General features: G+C 39.4%; 1 protein-coding gene and 3 non-coding genes across 5 annotated transcripts in view; 1 reads left to right on the forward strand and 3 right to left on the reverse strand.

The window, feature by feature from the left end:
* Window positions 1-18,560, reverse strand: part of LOC134603577 (uncharacterized) — a 62,240-nt gene that overhangs the window by 29,988 nt on the left and 13,692 nt on the right. The gene's annotated exons all lie outside the window — the stretch shown is intronic.
* On the forward strand, window positions 5,891-6,005 carry LOC134603810 (U5 spliceosomal RNA). Its single transcript, XR_010090555.1, has one exon. It is a non-coding gene; the product is annotated as a U5 spliceosomal RNA (small nuclear RNA).
* LOC134603747 (U4 spliceosomal RNA) lies at window positions 16,359-16,499 on the reverse strand. Its single transcript, XR_010090495.1, has one exon. It is a non-coding gene; the product is annotated as a U4 spliceosomal RNA (small nuclear RNA).
* On the reverse strand, window positions 17,653-17,869 carry LOC134603745 (small nucleolar RNA U3). The gene has a single exon (XR_010090493.1). It is a non-coding gene; the product is annotated as a small nucleolar RNA U3 (small nucleolar RNA).

An 18,560-nucleotide genomic window follows, 5' to 3' on the forward strand; every position in this document is an offset into this window, starting at 1 on the left:
TACCCACATAAAATTGCTAGCATTAATGACACCCTAAAAAAATGAAAAAAATGAAACGCAAACCTTATATTTGACTCTGTAACTTTTGAAAACACCATAAAACCTGTACATGGGGGGTACTGTTATACTCAGGAGACTTCGCTGAACACAAATATTAGTGTTTCAAAACAGTAAAACGTATCACAACAATTATATCGTCCGTGTAAGTGCCATTTGTGTGTGAAAAATGCAAAAAAATGTCACTGTCACTGACGATATCGTCGTTGTAATATATTTTACTATTTTAAAAACACTAATATTTGTGTTCAGCAAAGTCTTCCGAGTAAAACAGTACCCCCCATGTACAGGTTTTATGGTGTCTTGGAAAGTTACATGGTTAAATGTAGTGCTAGAAAATTTAATTCCCTGAACTTTCGGCCTGGGTTGTCAGGCAGGTCCTGCAAATTGTAATTAATAAAATGACCTAATTATGTAAAATTATTAAATAAATATATACGTAGAATTAATATATATACATATATATGTGTGTATATAAATATATGTGTATATATATATATGTATATAATTTTTTTTATTTATATTTAGGTATATATATAGTGATATATACGCATATACTTATGTATATAGATATATATATTATTTCGTTCTACATGTAGTTTGATATCAATATATATATTAATTTTAAAATACAGTTAGAATGAAGTTACGCATGTTTATATATTTTTTATCTATTTATTTTTTATTATTTTTTCAATTTTATTTTTTAACGTATTTATATATTTATTTATTTTTATTATATATATATTTAATCAATATCACTGTACGTGTATTTTGATATTAATATATATATATATATATAATTATGTATATATTAATATTAAAATACACGTAGACAGTGTATGTATATTTATGTGTATATGTGTATATGTGTATATATATACTTAGATCATATATATAATAAATATATATATGATCTAAGTATATATAATCTTATTTTTACACTGTTTTAAATTTTTTTTTTTTCAGACAGCAGGGGGAGTACCTGTCATTACAGGCACTCCCCCTGCTGGCATTGACATGGACGGCTATGCCGTCCATGTGATCGCGGGGTCCTCGCAAGGACCTCGCGATCACATGGCCCTGGGGGGCCGAAGAGGACAGAGCTCCCAGGTAAGTCCCCCATACCGCGATCGCCGGCGTGGGATCGCCGGCGTGGGATCGCCGGCGACCGGGTAAGTACAAAAGATCGCAGGACGTTCTATGCCGTCCTGCGGCGTTTAGAGTCACCAAAATAAGGACGGCATAGAACGTCCTGCGGTCTTAAGGGGTTAAACAGAGGTACCTTAATAGGTGCAAAATAAAGCACAATGTTGTCTAAAGTAACTATGTTGCAACGTGCTTTATAAAAAGAGAGAATTGTTGTCAGCTTGTTCAGCATAAGGTTCTATATAGATAGTTGCCCTCTGGGAGGAGTTGGACTGATCGGTCTGAGCGGGAAAAACCCTCATCTGTGCCTTCAAGGGATCGTGAGTCTATGGATCGTGAGTCAAATGATGTTCACATATGGCAGTCCGAGAGTGCGAGTGTACCCCGACGCGCGTTTCGCCGGCTTGGGCGGCTCTTCAGGGTTTTTTTAGCCAATGGTTTTACAGTGTTTCCTCTCACTGTCACGCATTTGTCCTTGCACAATCTGAAGTCGGTCGTAACTTTTCCAGAGGCGGTTCGCACAAAGTTGGCCAAAGAAGTACGTTTATGGAGGTTGGCGGGCCCCTTCTTAGAAATTCCACTTAAGGGTTTATGTATTTCCCACTTAGGTGTAGTCCCAAAAAGGAAAGTTCAGGCCTTCTTTGAGCCGTGTCCTTTGGTAGTGGTGCTGACCTTGTGGGGCTAGCAAATACGTAATCCACAGGTGGTCTTCTTCACGGATAATCTAGCAGTTGTACACTCGGAACTGTCTTTCAGCAGCTTCAAGGCCGGTGGTGAGTTTTCTGTGGGGCTTTGTTCACTTGTGTATGGAGTTAAATGTCTCTTTCCGGGTGCAGCATGTCCCTGGTTACCTTAATGCAATTGCAGACTCTCTCTCTCGTTTTCCGTGGGAGCGGTTCAGGCAGGCAGCACCGGAGGATCTGCCCTGTCTGGAAGTGATGTGGAAGCTTAGGATGTCATGCTTGCAGGATGGGTGAGGTCTTCGCTATCTCCTGCTACATGGAAGGCGTATGAGAGGGTCTGGCAGGATTGGTACCGACTGGTGGCGCAGGTAGGGTCAATTAAGGGGTATTGCTATTTACTGACTAATCCGGCTCGGGAGGGATGTATTAACAAGTGCATGTCAGCACTAGCCTTAAACCATATGTTTTAGTTTTAATATGTTTTGGATCATTGTCCGCGTTAACGCACCTATTTTATTACTGGGTTTGCAGGATAATTATTTTAATAAATTGTCTGCAGCTTTATCTTATACCCATAATCGGTGTTGTGTTTTATTTACTATACCAAGCTTTGTATTTGCTAGAGCAAGCTTAAACATTGCAGGTACAACCTGGAAATGTAGTGTTGAGGAAAGTGTGGACAAAGGACGACACTGGCGTTCACATGGTTAACAGCTACAGGACGCAACAGTTGCTCAAAGAATTCATGTAACAGCATATCAGCTCGGGGCGTACCTAATTTACATACCCACAATGCTTTGCAAAACAAAATGGCCATTTTAATTTACGTATTCAAATAATGATAAGCTTTTTTTTTTTTTAAATTACAGAAAGATGTACAGATTGGATAGCTCCCCTTTAAAAGAAAGAAAAGGGGGAAGCTCCCAATCAACCTGGTAATTGAAAAAGAACGCCAATTAATACAAACATATACCTATAGATATGTCCAGATTGGAAAAGGTAGCTACAGGGAAAGCCTATAAAAGTATATTAGACACTCGATAAACATGTATCCTAACATAAACAGTGATACACTGTAACTTTATTAAACATACTGTAGAGAGGGTACAATGTGTCAGTGTCCAAGAAATGCTTTAAACCCTGAAATCCTATGTGGATATATCTCAATATCCAAATAACAGTTAAGGCATATCAAATGCTAAAATGTTGAGATATATTTGTATTGAGTAATCCACAGAGGAGAAAAAAGTATATGTAATTCCTTAAGATCTTCTTGGATCTCTCTCACTCACTGAGCACCTCACGATGCACGAGGGAATCTCTTATTGACACTTATTCATTTTTTTATTTGTTAGTTTAAATGTTTATTTCTTTAGGAGCTATACCAGTGTAGTGACTGCAGTTTAAGGGGACAGAGCTTAGCCAATTTACCAACGATAGAACACCCATGAAGGTGTTAAGGGGAGATTATAGGAGTTCAGAATAGTGGTGATTATTAGGAGATTTTTTCCTCCATTGTACTACCTCTACCACTGTATATATTCTATCCTATCACTCCTATGCATTTAATAAGCAACTTTAAAGCTATTGAATAACGGAGAGTTTGTGTCCTTTCTCATACTATGCTATACTGTCTCCACTGCCCTACCTGTCTAACTACCATAAGATCTTAAGGAATTACATTTGCTTTTTTCTCCTCTGTGGATTACTCAATACAAATATATCTCAACATTTTAGCATTTGATATGCCTTAACTGTTATGTGGATATTGAGATATATCCACATAGGATTTCACGGTTTAAAGCATTTCTTGGACACTGACACATTGTACCCTCTCTACAGTATGTTTAATAAAGTTACAGTGTATCACTGTTTATGTTAGGATACATGTTTATCTATAAGCTCGTTTGAGTAGGGTCCTCTTCAACCGATGGTTCTTGTAAGTTTTCTTATAATTGTCCTCTTTTTTTTTTTTTTTTTTCAATTCTTTATTTTTGTTGTGCACGGAATAACATAGGTATGCTTGCAATGTCACGACAGCAGTTACAGGCAATTTGAAAACAAGTACAGGTTTTGGATATGCATGACATTCAGAGAAAGGCACAATTTTTTAAATTTGTAACATGTGTAATACAGGCTAACTTTGTATGTCTCTTATGTTGGTTCACTTTATGGTCATCAAGGTAGAGACAGTAAATATACAGTGAGTACATACTAGTGATTAGTGGCTGTTAAACATCAGTAGTGAGAAGCATGTTGGGTTAGGTTTACTTATAGGCTTAGGTTTCACTTTTAGATGTTTAGATGCGTGGGCAACATGCATAGACATTTGACTGCAGGCTCCATAGCTGCAGCACTCTTAGAGAATATGTGATCTTAAAATAGCATGTAAAGCATCTGGTCTGTCTATCTGGCTTTGTGCAGGCTATGTGAAGTGTGTATGGCAAGATTTAGACTGCAGTCTAGCTGTGGTGCGAGTGAGTAAGCTGCTACATTACGATTTACCACTTTGTCTCCCCTACGGCTACCCACACCAGAGCTAAAATTATCGTCAGTCGCTTTAATATTGTCGTCGCTGTTATCACCCAAGCCAATCTGGGCCGTCCGTACTGTCCAATCGGGGAGCCGCCATCATGGTGGTCCTGAGACCGCTCTCGGAGGGGGAATCCCACTGCTGACTGACACCTGCTCGTTCTGTGTAACGGGAGTGAGTGTCCTCCAGAGCATTCATCCAAACACGCTGGTGTCTCCGGTGCTGCAGCTGCTTGTGGTATGCTTGGTCCTCCGAGGGCCGAAGTCAGCCGAGGTGGGAGGCTTAGTGTCTCCAGATCGTGAGTCGTTTGGTGGCAGGCTGGACAAAAGGTGAGCAGGATGTCCATCTTCGCGCTGGGGTAGCCTGCTTGACGCCCTGCTCGGTCCTTGCGGTCCGCTGTGGTCGGGGCGCGGGGTAGTTCCGTCTCCCCTGTGCAGCTGATGTCATCAGTAGTTTGGATGGTAGTAAGAGTAGTAGTAAGGTAGTAAGAGTCCTGCTCCCCTTCCTGGCAGTGTCTGGAGGCATAAGCCATGGTGTCAGCCGTCGGCACAGGTTGGGTTGCTGATCCTCCCTTTCTCTCAAATGCACATGGCGGCCGCCATTTTGGGTGCAGCGGTTGGGCCCACGGTTTCGTCCGCTGTAACTCGATCAGGCCTTTAGGGTGTGGACCGGGATCACCCCCCCGGTCCTTAGGGGGGGAACAGGGCCGGTTCCGCCGGGGTTCATGCTCTAAGCTGGATGCTGTATTGCAGGATAGTGGGGCAGCGGCCGTCCGCCCCACTCACCGCCGGAGAAGGCCTCAATCGGGGCACTGAAATTTTCTCCTCCAGGGGACTGAAGCCTGAAGAGCCAGCCTCTCCCTGGTTCCAGCCGTCCTTCTGCTTTAGGTGCTGTTGCGGTCAGTCTGTTTTTCCATTAAAAGACATGCTTTTTGGTCATTTTTAGTAATATGATGCAGGAGCTCCTCTTGCCTGCGACCGTCCAGCTCGGCGGTCCGGCCCCGCCCCCATAATTGTCCTCTTTATAGGTAAATCCCCCCTCTTATAATATTGTAAAGCTCTACGGAATCTGTTGGCGCTATATAAATGACAATAATAATAATAATAATAATTAGTTTCTTAGTTATAAACAGGAAATGTAGTTTTGAGGGTTTAGACAAAGTGCAACCCCAGCACTCACATGGTTAACAGCTGCAGGGCTCAACAGTTAGACAAAGCATGCAACTGTTTTGCGAGCTGGGGGCGTGCCTAATTTACATACCCATATTGCATTGCAAAAAATAATGCCCATTTTTATGTACTTGTTAAAATAATGATAAGCTTTTAATACATATTATGATGTGTGTTCATTTAATAATTAATCATACCGGATTCTCCAAGCTATCTTCTCTCTAAATGCTTAAGGATTCTCTCTATATGCTTAAGAGGACATTTGTGAACCCGCTCTGCTACTCAGGTTGTCATTTGGTATACTCTGGTTTCTCTTCAGACCGAATAAATCTTTCGCCTTTTACTAAAGATTTCCGTGGAGAGGAACAACCATGAGTTTCACTCAATTTTTAGAGGCCTGACACGTATCAGGCTACATAACAAATGTATAAAATCAGATTTAAATAAACTAAACAATGGAATCAGTTTCAATGGTAATGTTACCAACTAAATTCTATGGCAAAAAATAAAATGTACATGCATGATTAAATACTACATTATTGTTTAACAGTGTCATTTGTTCGTCAATATAATCCTACCAGTAAGTTCAGTTTCCAGAGACAAAATAAAGTCATTAAATAGAAATAGTTATGGTAGGGTGTGGAACTGCACTCTATCCCTTTAACCCCTTAAGGACACATGACGTGTGTGGCACGTCATGATTCCCTTTTATTCCAGAAGTTTGGTCCTTAAGGGGTTAAGCAGTATGTAGCTGGGTGCAACTCAGACAGTCTCAGTACCAGAGACCAAAATGCTGAATAACAAAATAGAAAAGTCGAGGCACTCCAAGGTACAAATCAGGCAATTTTATTGAACCCACTCCATCGCAACGTTTCGACCTACACGGTCTTTGTCAAGTTAAATAGAAATGTCACATAATTCTCAGAATTTAATCTGGAGATTATTTTATGTCCAAGATGTTAAAATTGTAAAGTGTTACAGAGCAATAGTAGCAATAGTAAAAATCTCCCAGCATGCTTAACTGTCCTGGAATCAGGGCACATACAAACTGACAGGCGTCAAATGTTTGGGTATCAGTAAGTACCATTACGTTCTGTAGACAGGGGACTGCAAATCAGGAATAACACAATACATGTTTAGAGACAAGGCGAAGTAATATTCTAAAAGTAAAAACCCTTAGTTTTTTGCATTATATGAGTTTATGAGCATTAATTTCTTAAACCAAATAAATCATAAAGTATTTTAACCCCTTAAGGACGGAGGACGGTTCAGGACCGTCATCGGCATTTTTGCGTTGCCGACCGGTGACGGTCCTGAACCGTCCTAACCGTCCAATGTACTTACCCGATCGCCGTCGTTCCCCCGGCGGCGATCGGCGGTGCTCCCGGTGTGGGGAGACTGCCTGCAGCCCAGACAGTCTCCCCATGGCGGTTTAGGACCCCTGTGGCCATGTGATCGCCCAACAGGGCGACCACATGGTCACAATAGGTGTCCTAGTCTCTGCCTGCAGGGGGACTGTCTGTGCTGACAGGCAGTCTCCCTGCAACTGTAAAATCAGTGTAAAATCAAAAAGTTATAGTAAGTTATAGTTAGTAAAAAAAAAATAATATTATTATATATGTGTATATATATGATATATAGACATATATTATACCTATATAATATATGTCTATATATCATATATATAATGTCATGCTAACTGTATTTTTATATTAATATGTACATATATTAATATAAAAATACATACAGATGAAAAAGAGTGCACTCGAAAGGTCTTCTTAAAGATATAAACAATTTATTGTGCCAAACTTCAAAGACATACAAGTCGACGTTTCAGTCCTCGTGGGACTTTTTTCAAGACAATGAAAGGCGGAAAAAAGTGATTTAAATATACCTTGCAGGTGATTTGATTGGAGAGTAGGTTATATGAAAGAGAGGCTGTGCAAACGTGAAAGTGATTACTCAACTTTGAAATAGGGATTAACCCCTTGAGTGCCTAATAAAAAGGCCTGAAAGTGAGTGTGGTTACGGCCAAATATCTAATAATCTGCACTCGCAGACATATTAAAATTCAAGGATAAGAAATATCGAAGCCACCTTAGAATGACTAAGTGTTTAAGAATCTATTTGAATATTTAAACAAATTTGTTAAACAAAGTTAAACAATATCTTACGATTGCTACATTTTTAAACAATAACATAAGGTGGCTATGTTTAAATTGGAATTCCAAGTGCCAAGTGATTGCAGACCTAATTATAGATACATTGTAGAAAAAACTTCAAAGTATATTTGAATAACCCTAGGGATACTATGTATATACTTAATTGTATTACAAATTAACGGCCATACAGTCTATGGAGTATAACAGGAGCATCCATAAGCTAACATACCTAGCTAAATAAAAATAAATATATGAATAATATGTGATTGATTTAACAAAAAGTCTCATGAGTTGATCACCAATAATGGTTTTTCTGTGACCTTTAGTACAGATATATATCAATTACTATTATTTACGAAACTGTGGCTTCTTTATCTTTTCGGGATGAAGCAGCTGAGTGGGTTGATTACATTAAGTCCCCCCGGGGACAAAGTTCCTAATGTGAAGATCCAAAAGGCTTCTCTTTGAAGAAGTAGGACGTCTCTGTCACCCCCCCTGTTCGGGGCCGGAACATGTTCAATGCCCATAAATTTCAATGTGGGCAGTGTATGCCCTTTTTCCAGAAAATGTTTGGCTATGGGGGTGGTTGCTATGCCGCTGGATAACGCAGTCCTGATGGTAGATCTGTGTCCCCTCATGCGCTCCCTGAGGTCATTAGACGTTTTGCGGATGTACATGAGTCCACATGGGCAGGTGATGCGATATACTACGTGTGTAGTGGTGCACGTGATCCTTTGCCGTATCCTGTATTCTTTACCTGAGCGAGGGTGGTAAAACGCTTTGCCCGGGGTCATACTGTTGCAAGCCATGCACTTCAGACAACGATAACAGCCTGGACTTTGAACAGACTGATGCGCCATAGATGTATCTGTATGAACCAGATAATCTCTCAGGTTCCTGTTTCTCCTATAACTAATCATAGGGGTATTCTGGAATATCGTCGGTAGTGTCTTGTCTTTTTTAAGAACCTCCCAGTTGTGTCTTATTTTCTGGGACATCTCGCCCGATAGTGAATGGAACGTTTGGGGGAAGATCATTCTATTTTGGTTGCTTTTAATCTTAGGGCCTTCAGTGTAGTTTTTGAGTGCTTTTGAATATGCACACTCCAGCATTTGTCTTGGATATCCACGTTGTGAAAATTTTTCAAACATTTCTTGTACCTGGTTTGCTGCTTTGATAGAATCAGAGTTGTTCCTCAGTATTCTCATAAATTGAGATACCGGTAAAGATTTTATGAGGTTGGGTGGATGGTGACTGCTGGCGTGTAGTAACGTATTGCGGTCAGTTTCCTTTGCAAATAAAGTATACCCCAGCTTGTTATTTTCTATGAAGATACGAAGATCCAGGAAGTCGATTTGTTTGTTGTTAATTTGATGGGTAAGTCTTACTGGAGAATCCAGTTGATTCAGTGACCCTATCATGTCATGGAGACTTTGTTCTTCACCCGTCCATATGATGAACACGTCATCGATATATCTCAGATATTTCAGAATATGATGACCATATTTTTGAAGAATGTGTACCTGTTCATATGCATGCATGTATGCATTAGCATACATGGGTGCCATAGGGGCACCCATCGATGTCCCGGATATTTGGATGTAGAATGCTTTTTCAAATCGAAAATAATTGAGTGTAAGACATAATTCCAATAATTCAAGTATATATTCAATCGGGGGCTCTATACGTTCTTGGTACTGTGTTAGTACTTGGCGCATCGCCTGAATTCCCTCCTCGTGGGGAATTATGGTGTATAAACTGCTTACGTCGATGGCTGCTAAGAAGACTCCTTGTGGGGGGAGTTCTATAGAATTTAAGGCTGCTATGACTTGCGCCGAGTCTTTAACATAGGTAGGTAGTGACATTACCGTTTTTTTAAATTTTGTGTCTAACCATTTCCCTATGGGTTCTAACAATCCCCCGATCGCCGATACTATCGGTCGTCCTGGTGGGCGCTCCAGGTTTTTGTGAACCTTAGGCACTGTGTATATGATCGGGCACCGAGGGTGGGTTTCAAATAAGTACTCATATTCCGTAGTGGTGAGGAAACCTGCTTCTAAGCCCCTTTGCAGTGTCTGTTGGACAACTTTACTGAATTCATAGGTGGGATCTATTAGCGTGTATTCATAGACTCTGGTATCCTTTAATTGTTTAAGGATTTCCTCCTTATAGTCGTCATATTGTTGGACGACTATAGCGCCCCCCTTGTCCGCTGGACGTATGGTAATGGACATATCTTTAGCCAGGCTGTTTAAGGCTTCTCTTTCATCTTTAGATAAATTCGGACGTCTTTGGTTCCGGGTAGTTGTAACCTTCATTGTATCAAATTTTAACATTTGTGAAAATGTTTTTAATGTAGGGTTTAAGTTGGAGGGGTCAAAGGTACTTCTCATTTTAAACTTTTCGCTGTTCTCCTCAATTTGATGTTGTTGATTAGAATTTTTAAAGAAATCTGCTAAACGGAGTTTTCTATTAAATTGAAATTGCTCAATTTCCCATTGGAATTTGTTAATATTAGCAGTCGGAACAAATGAAAGTCCTTTATTTAGAAGCCTAATTTCTGTAGTGGTGAGGTTTCTAGTGGATAGATTAATGATAGGGTTAACTAGCGTCTCCTTGGCGGTCGTCCCCTGTGTCCAGTGCCTTTTCCCTTTCTGTCCCCTCCTGGTGTAGTTTTGATGTTTGGGGGGCGCTCTGTGCCTTGGTGGTTCCCACTTGTTGTTTCTCTCACCAGGCCAAGTCCCGGTTCTAAAAAATACGTATTATATGATGCTGTGGTATTAGAGTAAGCCCCCTCTCTTTGTGAATCCTTGTAATCAGAGTCAGATGCCGACTCTCCAGAGGTAAAGTCGACAGTAGATGCAATAGGTTTTCTAATTCTAGGCTTATAGGTTCTATATGCGGGTCTGGTGTTGTCTCCTGATAGCCACCTGTATACTCTATGCTCTGAGTAATCTGCTTGTACTTTGGTAAGTTTTTCTCTTTTAAACCTGACCAAATCATTTTTTTTTTTTTTTTTAATTCTTTATTTTTGTCGTGCATGGATGGTACATGTCAACATTTAGTACTGTTAAGCGACAGAAATTGTTATCAACATCTTTTGAGAGAATAACACAGTAGAGCTTATTCTGCACTTTTCATATTAATTATTCAGGCTTGGAAGACACAGTGCTAGTGCTTGATTTTAGAGGGTTAACAGGGTTAACAGGATAGACGTGAGGTAAAAGCACTGGTTGAATAAACTGAATTAGATTAAGGGCATTATGCCCATGAGTATTAGCATGCGAGAGCGTACAAGAGAATATAAAACAATTAAGCTAAAACAAGATGAACTAAAACAAAATATCACTGAGAGTGAAGTCATACAGAGGATTGAGATTACATTTCTGGGGTAGGTTTGACAGGACCTCCGCCCGGTGCCCTTACCCTTTGCCATGTACGGGCCGTAGCCAGGTGTCTATGGTAGGTATGGTTACATGGTTCAGCGTGTTCATGTACATTGGTGTATAACATACTTTTAAACAGTGAGACATTATAAAGAGCCTGCTTGACAGACTGTGGAGGCTAGGTGTGTTCACTGGGTGCTGTATGTCGTTACACCTGTGTTGTGCTCGGAAGATTAGGCGGCGTGTGTTAGCCGTGTATGGACGTATGTTGTAGCGTGTTGTGGTTCGTACTGGAGTAATGTAAAGAAAGAGCTGTGTAACAGTGACTAACAAAAAAAGGGAATCTGCCGTTGGTATGGCAGAGTGCAAAAGGAGGGGGGGTATGACCCCCCGATGCTTAGCCCACTCCTGTCATAGGATGGGCACTGTCCCGGCTAGTAGAAGCGTTCCAGTCCCGTGCCTCAGTGTTCCACCCGCTGCATGCCCCGACATTTCCCATATCACCAGTCTCATTAATCCCGTTTGGGGCTGCGGATTGACCTCGAGGACCCGTGTAGGTCGGCATGCGGTTGTGGGCGATGTTGGTCTTCCGAGGTGGTGGGTTGCGTCCTGGTGGTTTTTCCGGCTGGGACCGAGGTTTAGGGTGGTTGCTGGCTTTTGCCGTGCGGGTTCTCCGGCTCCAGGTTTGTTTATACGGCATCCGCTTTGTCTTTAGTGGCTTTGCTGTGCCATGTCGTTGCCCATGAGTCGCGGGCTGCTCGAATATGCGCGGTAAGGTTGGCTTTGGCTGGGCTTCAGCCTGCTTGTGCCAGCGTGCGGCTAGTGTGGCCCAGAAATTTGCGAGCAGGGCGTCTAGCTTCTCCTGCAGGGTCAGTGCCGATAAGTCGCACATGGTGTCCGCCATCTTGGCCATGGCAGGTGGGTCGTCCCCAATGCATAGTGGCTGAAGCTTTACGACCAAATCGTTTTTATATTGTTTCAGATCTTCTGTTAGTTTCTGAATCAATGTGTCACAGTTGGGTGCTGTAATAGTAGTTGTATGCAATACTTCATAATTTGAGATTTTAAATTTAGTGATTTTTAGTTCACGACCTACCTCCTCGATCACCACCAGCATCAGGTCCAGGGAACACTTGTTTAGTATACCAATCCACTTCCGACACACTTCAGGGTTGTTTCTTCCAATAGTTGGAACGTTTTTAATCCGAAAACCTCTGGGGATTTTTTTCATGCGGTAATAGTCGGATAAGTAGGTGGCATGTAGTTCGAGGTCAATTTGTCTTTGTTTAAGTTTAAGCAAATTTCTAATGACGTCCCGAGGTTCAGTAGATACTGGTAGGTCCGAGTCCGTTTGCGGCCACAAAATCGCCGCGGCTTCTGCTTCTGTATATTGCAGCACCTCTGCGTGGTCTGCATACGCTCCGGCTCTAGTCAGAAATTCCTCCATAAATCAAATCCTTGAAAACTATATGACTCTCCTGGGTCTGGTGCGTGGATTGAGCCCTGGCTTGACGGGCTCTCCGTATTCAATACAAACTGCAAATGTCCCGCACTCAATGTACCGGTCTTGTGCTTGCCTCGGTGCTGCCTCAGCCTTCAATATATACAGATGAAAAAGAGTGCACTCGAAAGGTCTTCTTAAAGATATAAACAATTTATTGTGCCAAACTTCAAAGACATACAAGTCGACGTTTCAGTCCTCGTGGGACTTTTTTCAAGACAATGAAAGGCGGAAAAAAGTGATTTAAATATACCTTGCAGGTGATTTGATTGGAGAGTAGGTTATATGAAAGAGAGGCTGTGCAAACGTGAAAGTGATTACTCAACTTTGAAATAGGGATTAACCCCTTGAGTGCCTAATAAAAAGGCCTGAAAGTGAGTGTGGTTACGGCCAAATATCTAATAATCTGCACTCGCAGACATATTAAAATTCAAGGATAAGAAATATCGAAGCCACCTTAGAATGACTAAGTGTTTAAGAATCTATTTGAATATTTAAACAAATTTGTTAAACAAAGTTAAACAATATCTTACGATTGCTACATTTTTAAACAATAACATAAGGTGGCTACGTTTAAATTGGAATTCCAAGTGCCAAGTAATTGCAGACCTAATTATAGATACATTGTAGAAAAAACTTCAAAGTATATTTGAATAACCCTAGGGATACTATGTATATACTTAATTGTATTACAAATTAACGGCCATACAGTCTATGGAGTATAACAGGAGCATCCATAAGCTAACATACCTAGCTAAATAAAAATAAATATATGAATAATATGTGATTGATTTAACAAAAAGTCTCATGAGTTGATCACCAATAATGGTTTTTCTGTGACCTTTAGTACAGTTATATATCAATTACTATTATTTACGAAACTGTGGCTTCTTTATCTTTTTGGGATGAAGCAGCTGAGTGGGTTGATTACATTAAGTCCCCCCGGGGACAAAGTTCCTAATGTGAAGATCCAAAAGGCTTCTCTTTGAAGAAGTAGGACGTCTCTGTCACCCCCCCTGTTCGGGGCCGGAACATGTTCAATGCCCATAAATTTCAATGTGGGCAGTGTATGCCCTTTTTCCAGAAAATGTTTGGCTATGGGGGTGGTTGCTATGCCGCTGGATAACGCAGTCCTGATGGTAGATCTGTGTCCCCTCATGCGCTCCCTGAGGTCATTAGACGTTTTGCCGATGTACATGAGTCCACATGGGCAGGTGATGCGATATACTACGTGTGTAGTGGTGCACGTGATCCTTTGCCGTATCCTGTATTCTTTATCTGAGCGAGGGTGGTAAAACGCTTTGCCCGGGGTCATACTGTTGCAAGCCATGCACTTCAGACAACGATAACAGCCTGGACTTTGAACAGACTGATGCGCCATAGATGTATCTGTATGAACCAGATAATCTCTCAGGTTCCTGTTTCTCCTATAACTAATCATAGGGGTATTCTGGAATATCGTCGGTAGTGTCTTGTCTTTTTTAAGAACCTCCCAGTTGTGTCTTATTTTCTGGGACATCTCGCCCGATAGTGAATGGAACGTTTGGGGGAAGATCATTCTATTTTGGTTGCTTTTAATCTTAGGGCCTTCAGTGTAGTTTTTGAGTGCTTTTGAATATGCACACTCCAGCATTTGTCTTGGATATCCACGTTGTGAAAATTTTTCAAACATTTCTTGTACCTGGTTTGCTGCTTTTATAGAATCAGAGTTGTTCCTCAGTATTCTCATAAATTGCGATACCGGTAAAGATTTTATGAGGTTGGGTGGATGGTGACTGCTGGCGTGTAGTAACGTATTGCGGTCAGTTTCCTTTGCAAATAAAGTATACCCCAGCTTGTTATTTTCTATGAAGATACGAAGATCCAGGAAGTCGATTTGTTTGTTGTTAATTTGATGGGTAAGTCTTACTGGAGAATCCAGTTGATTCAGTGACCCTATCATGTCATGGAGACTTTGTTCTTCACCCGTCCATATGAAAAATACACTTATAATTAATTTACACACGTATATATATAATATATAATAACTATATATATTGTATATATATATTATTATAAAATACAAATAATAAATAATTTAAATTAAATTTAAAAAATTAAAAATAATAATAAAAATTGAAAAAAAATTATATATCTATACGAAATTTTATTCTAACTGTATTTTGATATTAATATATATATATTTATATCAAAATACACTTAGAATGAAATTGTATATATATCTATGTATATATAAATAAATAAAAAGAATGCGAACTATTCATATGTCCATATACAAAATTACATAAATAATTATATAAATATACACGTAGACTTCAAATATATAAATATGCATATATATTTAAATTCTACGTGCGTATTTATGTAATATTTTTTACATAATTAAGTTATTTTATTGATTGCAATTTAAGGGACCTGCCTGCCAACCCAGGCCGAAAGTACAGAGAATTTAATTTGCTATCACTGTATTTTACCCTGTAACGTTCTACGACACCCTAAAACCTGTACATGGGGGGTACTGTTTTACTCGGGAGACTTCGCTGAACACAAATATTAGTGATTCAAAACAGTAAAACATATCACAGCGATGATATTGTCAGTGAAAGTGACTTTTTTTGCATTTTTCACACACAAACAGCACTTTTACTGATGATATAATTGTTGTGATACATTTTCCAGTTTTGAAACACTAATATTTGTGTTTAGCAAAGTCTCCTGAGTAGAACAGGACCCCCCCATGTACAGGTTTTATAGCGTTTTTGAAAGTTACAGGGTCAAATATATGGGTCAAATATTTTTACATTGAAAATGGCCAGGTTGGTTACGTTGCCTTTGAGAGCGTATGGTAGCCCAGGAATGAGAATTACCCCCATGATGGCATACCATTTGCAAAAGAAGACAACCCAAGGTATTGCAAATGGGGTATGTCCAGTCTTTTTTAGTAGCCACTTAGTCACAAACACTGGCCAAAATTAGCGTTCAATTTAGTTTTTTACTTTTTTCACACACAAACAAATATGAACGCTAACTTTGGCCAGTGTTTGCGACTAAGTGGCTACTAAAAAAGTCTGGACATACCCCATATTGAATACCCTGGGTTGTCTACTTTTAAAAAAATATGTACATGTGGGGTGTTATTTAGCAATTTATGACAGATAATAGTGTTACAATGTCACTATTGATACATTTTAAAAATGTATGTTTTGAAACCGCAATATCCTACTTGTACTTATAGCCCTATAACATGCAAAAAAATAGCAAAAAGCATGTAAACACTGGGTATTTTTGAACTCAGGACAACATTTTGAATCTATTTAGCAGTTTTTTTCATTCGCTTTTGTAGATGAGTAAAAGATTTTTCACATAAAATTCAAAAAATATGTATTTTTTTCAATTTTTCATCAATTTTTTTCATTTTTTTTTAAATTAAATTACATGAGATTATATAAATAATGGTATGTAAAGAAAGCCCCTTTTGTCCTGAAAAAAAACAATATATAATTTGTATGGGAACAGTAAATGAGAGAGGGGAAAATTACAGCTAAACACAAACACCACAAAAGTGTCAAAAAAAATGCCTGGTCGCAAATGTACAACATCGCAAAAAAAGTCCGGTCCTTAAGGGGTTAAGGGAATCTTACATTAGACAATCAATAGAATCAATTGTCTTGTAAATAGACCACAAATATAGTTATTATTGTTTTACATGTAATTTCAGTCTCCTTAGAGACTGTCAAAAATTGCCATTGCTGACTATATTTCAAGTCATCATGGCGGGGTATTGGTAAAAGTTTTCAATTAGCAATAATCACGCCTCGGATAAACCTCATTGGCTACGATACTGCCACTGCGCAAAGCTAACTCATCTGATCAAAGTGCACAGTCAACATTCAGAAAACTCTCATTTGCATTGTGGAGAGACATGTGTACATGCTAGGTCTGTGCTATGCATTCTGGGAGGCAGTATGGTAATTACACTGTGAATAGGCTACCAATCCTCAGGCTGTTCCCAGGAGACTGAATTAGAGACAAATTGTAAATAGGATATTTCTCTTAGCTTCCTATCTGATGAGGTGACCAAGGACTGAGGTAAGCAAAATAAGTTTTATTTTAACCCTTTCTGCACTACGGGGAGGTGGGGAGGTGGGGAGGTGCAAGTGAGGGGAAGCTATAGTGCCAGGAAAAAACCTTTAAGTAAGATTCCTGGCTCTCATACCCAGAGGGCTTGGAGGCGTGGCTTGAAGCTATTAATCGTTTAATATTAGATTTCGGCAATTCGGACTGCAGGCACTATAACAACTTCAATAAGATGAAGTTCTGTAAGTTCAATAAGATGAAGTTGTTAAAGTGCCGGTAGTGTCCCTTTAAAGGACTGATTTCTCTTTAAATAAGTCCTTTTATAAAGTGAGAAAGCAGGGACACTCTTACTGCCTAAAGCTTTTGTACCTACCTGATCTAGCAGCTTCTTATCCCTATTATAAATGTTGCAGTACTGTTTATGGACTGTGTTACATTGTACAGCACCCACTTTGTGCTTGAACACAGGAAATTCAGAAATTCAGAGTGTTATAAAAGCCTATATAGATAATATAATAATATAATAATATAATATAGATAATAATATATATAATAAGCGCCCCGCCCCGCCGGATGTTAGGAAGCAGACACAAACCTTTTCAGTATGTGTACATTTAGTAAGAAATCAGACAATGTTTTAAATGGAATGCAATACATACAGCTACCAACAGATGACGTAAATACTGATAGATTTCAGAACATACACTTTGCAGCCAACAGATGGCGCATGACTGACAATTGATTACACACAACACAAATAAAAGCCAACGAAAAACACACAAAGTAATTAAAACATAGATAACAAATGTGACGATTTCAAACACACAATATAGAGCACAGCAGTTGCTGATGAGATATCTTTGTCAAGACAGTTGTAAGAATATTTTTTATAGATGCTTGCTCACTTAATCTATTCATTGACAGAGTATGTAGTAACCACTCAGCTTGTGTTCTCTCCCTCCTACTCTCCAATGAAGGAAATAGGAACGGTCATCAACAGCAACCAGCAGCTATAATAAAGCAGCACTGGGAGCCCACTTCACGCTCAGGAGAAAACACTCAAGCCCTTCATCGTGGGTACTGAGTTTGGACACTTTAAAGCACATTTCACCAGTTACAAACTTTAGAAATGATCCCTGAAAGTATAGTCTTATTGAAATTCCACTACAAGCAAAGAACAGGCTGCCAAAGGTTTCTATTACACATGTGGTGACATTCCGTACATTTCACATTTACACAAATATAAACAATATTATCAAACAATATTTTTAACCCCTTCAGGACGGAGTCAATAGTGCACGTTCTGATCAAAACAAAACGTAAACAAAAACTGGAATTTGCGCTATGTGTCTGTTCACCCGTAGTTTCCCTCTTTCAAATTATATGCACCCACACTTATTATATATCATTTTGTTCAGGAGAAGCAGGGCATTAATCTATCATTAACTATTCATATATGGAACATAATTTATTATGAATAAAATAAAAAAAAATGTGAGAAAATAAGATTTTTTTTTAAATTTGCATTTCCGTCTGACATTTTAGCTGTAAATGTCAATAATACTGTTAGGTTTTACTGCAACAAAATGCACATATTTGTAATCAGCGATGTCTCACGAGTACAACAGTACCCCCCATTAACAGGTTTTATGGTGTTTTGGAAAGTTACAGGGTCAAATATAGAACGTTCCATTTTCAAATTGAAATTTGCCAGATTAGTAATGTTACCTTTGAGACGGTGTGGTAGCCCAGGAATGAGAATTACCCCCATAATGGCATACCATTTGAAAAAGTAGACAACCCAAGGTATTGAACATGGGGTATGTTTAGTTTTTTTTAGTAG

This window comes from Pelobates fuscus, chromosome 3, assembly GCF_036172605.1.
Source record: "Pelobates fuscus isolate aPelFus1 chromosome 3, aPelFus1.pri, whole genome shotgun sequence".
Lineage (NCBI taxonomy): Eukaryota > Metazoa > Chordata > Amphibia > Anura > Pelobatidae > Pelobates > Pelobates fuscus.